This window comes from Dipodomys merriami, unplaced genomic scaffold, assembly GCF_024711535.1.
Source record: "Dipodomys merriami isolate MVZ:Mamm:240054 unplaced genomic scaffold, mDipMer1.0.p SCAF_6, whole genome shotgun sequence".
NCBI lineage: Eukaryota > Metazoa > Chordata > Mammalia > Rodentia > Heteromyidae > Dipodomys > Dipodomys merriami.
The window spans coordinates 17,976,183-17,986,509 of record NW_027206179.1 but is presented as its reverse complement, the minus strand read 5'-3'; the positions used below and the strand labels follow the sequence as shown (position 1 = coordinate 17,986,509).

At 38.7% G+C, this 10,327-nt stretch overlaps 1 long non-coding RNA gene across 2 annotated transcripts; it reads left to right on the top strand.

The window, feature by feature from the left end:
* The first annotated feature begins 1,724 nt into the window (after nucleotides 1-1,724).
* Nucleotides 1,725-8,354, top strand: LOC138813489 (uncharacterized). Of its 2 annotated transcripts, XR_011367817.1 has the most exons (4): nucleotides 1,725-1,867; nucleotides 4,075-4,136; nucleotides 6,001-6,129; nucleotides 7,023-8,354. It is a non-coding gene; the product is annotated as an uncharacterized lncRNA (long non-coding RNA). The 2 variants fall into 2 exon arrangements; XR_011367818.1 differs by lacking the exon at nucleotides 4,075-4,136.
* The last annotated feature ends 1,973 nt before the right edge of the window (nucleotides 8,355-10,327 follow it).

Here is a 10,327-nt window from a genome sequence, read left to right as displayed (position 1 = left end):
CTTGATTGAGGCTGTGAGCTAGGATAGTCGATAGTTATCAGAGATAGCGAAAATACAGAAGCTTTGATGTTGATTGTTACAGTTACAATGGCCTGGAGATGGACCCACTTAGGAGAAAAGAACTATTGAATACATGTGAGTAAACTACCAAGAGAGCTAAGAAGCTAATTTAAGTTTCACTTGTCATACTAGTCTAAACACAGGAACAAAAGCAGGCGCATCCTTATCATAAGTCATTTTGACGCTCTGAGTGATATTTTGCATTGGTGTTTATAGAATCATCCTCTGTGACCTCTCTCAAATGGCCATGGTTTTGATTAGCATCGCTGTCATTGTCCCTTGACATGGTGTTTTATCTGTTATTTGGGGTTTTCTTTTTCAAAACCGCTACTCTTGAAATTTGTATGGAGTAAGTGGCACAACACTCCATGTATCATAAACATGAAGATTGAGTTTCCAATAATGAGGAAGCTGGAGTCATCTGAGCTTTTATATTTTGTTGCTGTATAACATACCTCTTTGGTCTTACTATCATTTACTTAGTTGTAACTTTGGACTTGGTTATATGATTTTTAAGTCACCTAATCTGCTATTTTCTGGGTCAAGGCTTTAGAATCCTCTTTTCCTGGGGGTGGCAAATGGAGAGCTCTGGAGTATAAGCATTACACCTGAGCTCAAGAGAAATGATAATAGTAATCAATAGTATGCATACTTTGGAGATGTTAGCTTTTTTTAAATTTGGTCTCTATTTCTCTCACTAAAATTGCTTTTGATGAAAAGTTCATGAGCAAAGACTGAGATGAGTTTCTCTGACTTTTTCCTTTAAAAACCTCTAGGGTAACACTTTGGCCAAAAATTCATCCACCTTAATTAGTTTGCTGAACCATGAATCTATATATTTATTGCTAGAGGACTCAACTTTGGTAATTATAAGCCTTGGGGCCACCCATAGAACTGAGAGTTAATAGAGAGTATAACCATGAGATTAATTTAAGGAATATAGTATTTAATGAGAAAGCACTCTGAAGAATAAGAATTGTTCCATACAACAGTAGCTTTGAGTGACTTGGAAATGGGTATGCATTGTGTTTACCACATTGAAATAATTGCTAAGACAAGTCATTGTATTCCTATTCTCTCAAATCTCTCTGTTTCCTTTCTGATGCTATTGCTCTAGACAGATATCAGGCTTTTTAGCATTATTGTCTTGAAATTGAGGACTTGGAGTTTCTTTTCTTACTATGAAGTTAGAGCTGAGGCAGTGAGAGATTGTTTTCTAAGACATATGCTCAGTTTCACATTGCAGATGAGAACAAGTTGCCACCACTCAGCCTGGCATGCTCCTGACTTCTGCATGCATTGTGGTGATCAGATGACCAGATGACAAAGGCAAGCCGTTGGCCTGAACCAGCCCCTTGTCTTCCAGTCCCAGCTTCTCAACTTCAATCTCACGCCATCATGCCCCTTATGTATTTTAAAAGTGCAGTGTTTAAGCTTTCCTGGTGTCTAGAAGTGGTGCACCAGAGCTATGATAGAAGGTGACTTGTGGGTCAGTTGCCCTTTGAATAAGATCTTATCTACATTCCTTAACCTGTGGGCAGGAAGTCCCTGTGGGTACTACAGAATTGAAGTAGTTCTTCCAGATTCTTGGTTGTATCTTGAAAGAAGTTAGTTATAAAAAATAGAGGCTGGCTCCTCCCCCTGTCTTTCCCGCTTTGCTTGTCTCTCCCTCTCACACATGTCCCACTGGGTTGCCTCTGCTACTGAGTGACAGAGTCAATGGGACCCTCACCAGAGCCAGTGCCATCATGTGGGCTGGAATCTCATCCTCCTGAACTGGGAGCTGAATTGCCTCTCTATTTGTAATGTAAGTACTTTGGTCTTATCTATGTCCTTACAGCAGTGGAAAAACATCTATTACAGCTGGGGATGCAAGGAGGTGAAAGATTTGTAAGCTGAAGGATTACCTCCCAAGTCAAGTTAGGAATGACCAGAATCAAATGCACAAAGGAGTCAATGCTAAGTTTAGAGAACAGAATGGTATCATTACAGATGTATTTTTCCAAGCTCCTTTTTTTTAAAATGATGAATAGAGAACAGAGCCTAGGTTAAAAAGTAAAATAAAGATGGAGATAAGTTAGAGGAAGGAACAGGCCAAAGGAGGAGGGATAAGAAAATGTCTTCACTGTTTCTGGCATATGCAGATAGATAGATTGGAGGAAGTGGAGGAGTGTCAGTACTTAGAAAAGTATTAAAATTTCCATTTTAAGCACAGTAAGTCTGATTTGATTGAAGAAACAGGGGAGATATCCTGGAGGAGGTACATAAACCAAATAAAGCACTGAAGTATGGGCTGGTGTGAATATACGGAATCGAAGATAAAGAGACACACAACTTTACCACCCTCCAAACCAAGTTCCTTGAATGTAGGAGGACCTACCGACAGCCCCAGTTACCAGTGGTAATTACCGCCAAAACGGAATCATTGCAATTTGCAGAGTTGTGGGAAGCTAGAAAGGCACCAGAACCTGGGCTGACCCTCCATGCATTTTTTAAAAACCATTTTTACTGCAATTTTCTCATGCCTGCATTTAATATGCCTGTCACATTCCCTGGATGGCCACGGATTTCCTGCTGAAGAAAGCAAATGTTAGACTGTCATGTTCTGTGCTACCAATAAAGTTTTAAAGAAGCAGTTTCTATTTTCCTTATACACCGATGACTGCAAAGCTTTGGCTGTGTCATCTCATGTGTGTGATGTTCAGATTTACTGTCTGATGTTGGCTTTTTTTTTCAAGTGAAAAAAGATCTTCATAGTAGAGGAAAAATACCTATGAAACAATGCATTTGTAATAGCAATTATTAGGAAAACAAGAAGCCCAGCATTGATTCCTTCTATAGTATAATAGCAAGATTTAATTTGGAATGACTTTTATTATTTGCCCAATAAATTCAATTTAGTTGTTTGCTACAATATGAAGCTTGCAAGGAAGTTGTGCAAGTTCTCCACCTGTTTTAAACATGCTGGGTCTCAATTACAAACATAGGCTCAAGAAACATTAGACTCACAGAATCCCATGTCAGAGCTAACATTGAGCTGGAAAACATATCAGTCAAGTTTCTCATATATATATATATATATATATATATCATATATATATATATATATATATCATATATATATTGTCACTGGTGGGGCTTGAATTCTGGACCTGGGTACTGTCCCTGAGCTCTTCAGATCAAGGGTAGCGCTCTAGCATTTGAGCCACAGCACCACTTCTGATTTTCTGAGTGGTTTATTGTAGATAAAAGTCTCATGGACTTTCCTGCCCAGACTGGCTTTGAACCATGATCCTCAGATCTCAGCCTTCTGAGTAGCTAGGATTATAGGCGTGAGCCATCAGAGCCCAGCTTTAGATTTTTTATGTAAAATCCTTGAGTGCTGGCACTTTGCATGCTAGTAACAGAAACTAGAATCCTCTTCTCTTTTCTCTTCTCTTCTTTTCTTTCTTTCTTTTTTTTTTTTAACATTCATTCTCCTTTTCAGTACCATGAAATGCCAGAGGGAAGCAGGCTCTCATTTTCAGGCTAGAAAAGAAAACTCCTGAAGAATCATGTGTAGTTGATTTCACAGGAAAAGAAGAAACATTTATATTACTTCAGTCCTTTCTGAAGCACTTGTACACATGTTCAGTAATTCAATGGTCTGGCCTTGATATCCGCAGCGTTGCGTGACCAGCATGGCTGGAAGAGGCTGCAACCACCTTCCATCAATCCTATATTTCCTCTGCTAAGATACAGAATGAGCACATTGAAAGCTGCATTTATTGCCAAGGATATTGTTAAGTGGTCAGATGGACTCACAATAAACTATGAAATCAAAGGTCTGATGAGGATCCTGGAACCAATACACTAAGCTCTCAGTGTGCTTTTATGTTTGCAGTAGTTACAGAATAAACCTGAGAGATTGAGAGAGGAGGGAGGGAGGCACTGGGAAATAAAAATGTGAACTCCGAAAACAGGGAAATACTCTAGATGGAATGGCTTATAAACAACAGAATTTTATTTTTATAGACTTATATATGAAGCTAATGAAAATCATCTTAGAAATCAAGATTCTTCAGAAAAAATCCAGGGTCAGTATTTCTTCCTTCCTCGGCGTAGGTATTAAAATGGCAGTGTAAGCCAGAAAGCAACCTTTTCCACCCACTGTTGAGTTGAATTGTAACCAAGCACTTGTTGGCTAAATTGTTGGATAAATTTAATACTACTTATCCTTATGATAATCTTATATAACATTTAAAGAGAAGAGAAATATATATTAAAGTCTATTCATTAAAAAATATTGTAAAGGTGATGTACAGAGGGGTACACTTATGTAAATCACATGAATACATTTCCTTTTGAACAGTATCAGCCACTCCCTCGTTTTCTCCCATCTTTCCTCCCCACCAAGTTGTATAGTTCAGAACGGTGGGACAAATGGTGAACCAATTCAGCAGTGTTTTTCACTAGACACTATGTTGTCAATTCATCTTCTATAGCAAAAGTGACTTAGACTTTTCAACCCATCACGAAAAGCTTTCTCATTTAGGGCTGAAGTACTACAAGCTAGTCTATTTAGGATTCTTTAACCAAATAACCCAGTAAAGGTGAGTGAATAGCTGATCTGTATCTTCTCAAAGACTGGAGGCATTGAATCAAGGTGTTGGCCGGTTGGATTGTGCCTAGCCCTTTCTTGGTGTGACGTTGAAGACCTCCTTCCTGTGTTTGTATTTATTTCCTAATGCACCTTTCTCTTCTTCAAGGTTACAAGTAATTTAAGGGTCCTATCTTAAGTTCTTCATTTTAATGTACTTAACATTTATAAAACCTTATTTCCTAATGTATTTAAACTGTGAAGTATAAGGTGTTGGGATTGTAACATGCATATTTTGTGTCTTGATAACCTCAGGAAAGATAGCTTTTGTTCAGTTGGCTTTTAGGTCAAACTACATATTTAGAGAATTTTTTATACTGGGGTTTGAAATCTATCCTCACACAGGCAAACTGTCTACCTTCTGAACTCCATCTCTGGCCCTTAAAAATATTTCACAATTATTTGTCCTTATTGCTAATGCCACGGCGCCATCTTTGAACTAAAGCAAGCTCTGAAATCTGTTCTACTTTACTCCCTGTAGTGAAAATCCAAGTTTGATATTTTAAAGGAATATAGAACCATGCATACCCTCTAGCAACAGAAGAAATAAAGTAAGAAATATAGGAAAAGACAGATGGAAAATCTGTGGGAAATTGAGGTAAACAACAACATCATCACTATGACCAAGACTTCTACCTTTCATCCTAGGCCAAGAAAACAACAGAGAGAAGGTGTATTCACTCATCTACTTCTCAACCCCTACACCTGGCATAGGTTCTTTTACTCAGATGTTTTGTTGTTGTTGTTGTTGGTAGTTGTGGGGCTTGAATTTTGGGCCTGGGGATTGTCCCTCAGCTCTTCAGCTCAAGGCTTGTGCTCTACCACTTGAGCCACAGCACCATTTCTGGTTTTCTGGTGATGAATTAGAGATAAGAGTCTCATGGATTTTCCTGCCAGGGCTGGCTTTGAACTGCAATCTTCAGATCTCAGACTCTTGAGTAGCTAGGATTATAGGCATGAGCTACTGGCACCCAGCTTTAACTCAGATTTGTTTTTAGATACCCTCTGAAGTATTTATTTTGAAGTATTCTTGTTTTCCACTTTTAAATCCTTCCCCTTACTAATCCATCATACTTAGGTCCACTACTTCCAGACTTGAACCATTTGCTTCCTCTAGGATGTATGCTAATTCTCCATGAGGATGCTCTAAAAGGAGAACCTAAGAAAGCAGATATTTAACATTGTGAATACACTGTCACATTTCTGCAGGATATTGACTGCCTTGCTACAATAGAAGATTAAGGCACTTAAAGTGAGATCACATGCAAGGATAATCATTTATATCTGTCTGTATCCCTTAGACAGATGTCATCAATGCTTCTTGGTGGGTCATGAGTAACAATACTCGGCATGAATTAGAAAGAAGTTTTGACTGCTGTGGCTTGTTCAACCTTACAGCCCTGTACCAACAAGAGGACACTTGCAACGCAGTGAGTTGGAGAGTAGGGTATAATGGTTGTACATGAGAGAACTGGAGAAACATTAGCTCTGTAAAGCTAAAGAAGAGTCCAACACCCCCTAGAATTTTCAGGGCTTCATCTGAATGCTTCAGGATCTTTTCTCCACACATCTGACAGGGAGAGCTCTTGCATCTGAGGCTTAAAAACATATGGAATATAATGTCACTAAAGTTATTTACTAGTGTTCTATAGGCTGAAGTTTCATTTGGCTAAATCCCTAGTGTTTGTATCTATCCTGCCCAGCTCCAATTCAAGAGAGCTGCTAAAGAGCCAATAACATGCAACTTGTATCTGCCAGTATGGGCTTTGTGCTTACCTAGTTTAACTCAGATTTTATAACTAGGGAAATTTAAATTTAAATTTTGCCCAATATTATCTAGCTGGAAATTCAGGACATGTTATGTTCAATGCATGTATTTTCCACTATTTTAAATGTTTGTAATTCCCCATAGCTTATATATATATATATGTATATATATATATACATATATATATATGTATATATATATACACACATATATATGTATATGCATTTCTAAAATATATTTATTTTTTGAAATACTGTGCAGCATGGATTTAGATACTTTTACAGAAATGCTAGAAATACAATTTCTCTGTGGTTTAGGGTAGACTTCTTTATTTACAATATTTATTTATAACTAGGCCCAACATATATTATTGAATCCATTTTACTCTTAAACACACATTTTGAGTAGGTTCTACAAACTCAGGCAATTGAATATGCTACAGATCTGATTTAATGTGTTTAACTCTGTTGAAAATTTAGTCATTATCATAATAAAGACATCATTACAGAATGATAATCCAAGTGGTAATTAACATTTCTATTTTGTTGCTTCCAGGTCAAGGTGGTAGCAGAGCAGCCTGCTCCTTCCTTTCCGTTGTGACATTTCATTTCAGTGTGCTAAACATCCATCGTGAGATTGACGTGACTTTTGGCCTTCCTCTCTCAGCTGGATCTGAATATTGGACTTTACAGTCATGGAAATTAATGAATATACTGCTTTACCTCATTTCCCACTCCCCTTTTAAAATGATAATTACAGCACCATTCATGTTACTATGGCTAAGCACTTGTATCAGAAAAAGAGTTTCCCATCGAAAATGAAGTCCACAAATTTAAATTTGACTGAAAAAAACAGAAGCTAAATAAACTCCTGGCACTGAAATGGAATCAAAACCAATTAAAAAATGACAACAATAGGAAATGAAAAATAAAATGAAAAATGTGGTCTGATGTAAGCAGTGCACTGAAAAATTCTTGGGAAGGTCACTCTTGCAGACCAGTCATCCATGTCTCCAAATTCCTAATGTTTAAAGAATTTAAGTAGTCCTGCATAGACATCTTGCTGCAATAAGCCCCAAATCAATCACCTGCAAGTGTCCTTTCAAAGTAGTTTGTTCAAATTATACACGACAGGCAGTAAAACCCTCCTGTCTACAGTTTTGAATACTACATGTGACCCAAGAAATGGTAACAGAAACTACTGAATGTCATGTTGTAAAACCTGGTCGCTTAGGCCCAAAGAAACATAGGTCTCATGGTTTCCCTTATTTGCAATAACTAGTTTATGTCTGAGTCAAGCAGAAAAGGTCAGATAAGATGATAAGTGAAATGAAGCCCAAGATAAGGACACAAGTAGTTTTTTCTTTTTTGCTATTGTTTCTAATGTATTTATAGGGTACCACATGATTTTTTTGTTGCTTTGTATGTCCCTCCTCCACGGTATAACCCCTGTTTTCACTGTATTTGATGTTGGTATAATTTGGGGAGGGGAAGGGAAAAAACAAATTGATTAACTAGGGATACAGGTAGACCCATTGCAACAATAAGATGTACAAGACACTATGTGGAAAAACAATTTAGGCAGGGTGAGGGAGGGGGGAGTATAGTTGTAGAGATTGGAGGAAAGGGATGGTAGGGAAAAAACAAAGGAGGAGGCAACAATGCTTGATAAGAAATGTACTCATTAACCTGCTCATGTAAGTGTAAACCCTCTGTACAGTATTTTCAGAATAAAAAACTCATTTTTAAAAATCCACAAGGAAAAAACTGGGAGAGAGCCAAAGAAGGGGTGATATTGTCCCAAAAGAAATATATTCATTATCTAACAAGTAACTGTAACCCCCTTGTACATAATCTTTACAATAACAATCAAAAATAAAAATTAAACAACAACAACAAACCTGGTGGCTTAAATGAATGTGGCATGAAGTTACTGCGTAGTAAAGGAGTGCGAGTTTGTAGGAGAGTTGTTTGTCTGTCCGCATCCTTTCCCATCTTTGTAACCAGGGCACAAGGATTTCTGGTGTAACTGCGATTGAGCAGCTGGCAAGGTGTAGCCAAACGGTTGGAATTAACTAGATGTATTTATTTGGAGATAAATCCTTCTAGCATGACAGATGGTCTACCAAATATGTTGCCGTCTGACTTTTAGAATATAAGTTCTGTGCTTTTCGTTTGTATTTAGACCACGATACTAGATGCATTGAAATTCCATCTCAGAGTAGTAGTAAATATCTAATGTTAAGTAGTATATTTTATCATTGGAGGCAATTTCATTGAATCATGATGTACAGGTGCACATATGATGGTTGCACCCAGTGATACATTTTATAGAGCTCACTTCTCTGCTATATTGTTTCATTTTTTTTCTTTAGCTATTCTGTAGGGTGTATTTATTGGATTATCTCCTGAGAATGTAAATAAGCTTCCATTTGTTTTGGAGCTGGAAACAGCTCAGTAAAGAACAGAGAGCTGAACCCCCTGGGCCTGCACATGAAGAGGCCTGCGGCACGATGCGTTATTCTAGAGCTCTGGGGAGCACCAGAATTGCCTTTCCCTGGACACGGTACATGGACAAGACTGGCTCAGCAGACATCTGCCAAGGGCACACCGTGCCCTCAGAGGCCTCACTGATCCGTCTCTGAAATGCCTGCGGCTGGAGCAGCACCAGAATGGCACAGGCAAGGAGTCTGAAAAATCAGGACTCGGCACTTGGATGATTCCCAAAGGTAGGGCTGTGTCTTCGTCTTCTTCAGAAAGCGTGCCTGGGAGTTTTCCTAGCATCTGCAGCCTGCCCGAAGAATATTTCTAGAATAAATGAATAGATAGATGTCTAGTTTTTTTCTACACACATTGTCTCACTTAATTCTGACACTAGACTCCCTTGAGTTTCCATTTCACCAGTGTCACCAAGCCCCAGGGAGACTGACAAATACGATCGGTGACAGTTCTCTGACATCAGTTGGGCATCTCAAAGTTGCCACTGCACTAAGTTTCCTGGAATCAGAAATACGGCTCCCACTGATAATATGTACGTTCAGGGGAGACTCCAAAGGCAGATGAGCATCATCTACTCCTGGGGTCCTGGAGAGGAGGAGACCGACACTTACTAGAAGAAGAAAGCTCTACAGCAGTGCATGTGAAATCACCTGGAGATCTCATTAAAGGGCAGGGTGAGATCTGTCAGGCTGGGCTGGTATTTTGCATTTCTAATAATTCCCAGGATGGGTGATGCTGCACTGCCTATCAAGACTCTAGGGAATAAATGTTATCTTTAGAGAAATATGACTAATCTGTGAGAGCTCGCATACTGTCTCCAGGGTGGTGAACTCGTGCCCAGGGGATTTGCAGGACGGGAGAGGAGGACATAGCACAGTCTCTGTCATTCTCATGTCAGCATCCCAAACTTTCTACTTCCATTTATGTTGAGCATAGTTGGCATATGGAAAGGGTACTATATTGTATAAAACATGCATATCTATCTATCTGTCTATCATGTATCTCTCTCTCTATCTGTTTCTATCATCTATCACCTAGCTATCTTCTTTTCTAGGTCTCTCTATCTACATTTGCTTGAATACATGATCTTTATGTTTGTTTGTTTGTTTGTCTATATGGTCATTACTAGAAAGGGTTAAAGTTAAAGGAACAAAGGACTGGGTTGGCACACAGGGAAAGGCAAGGAATGGCTCATTAACTCACTTTTCAGATGAAGGAGAGCATTGAGGCTTTGAAATGTCAACCGATTTGCCCAGGTTCACAAAGCTGTGGTCCAGATGCAGACCTCCTGACTCTGAGTCTAGTGCTCTTTCCTCTCCTCTCTGCCTGGGGCACTTGGCTAGAGAACAAAGCTATAAAACA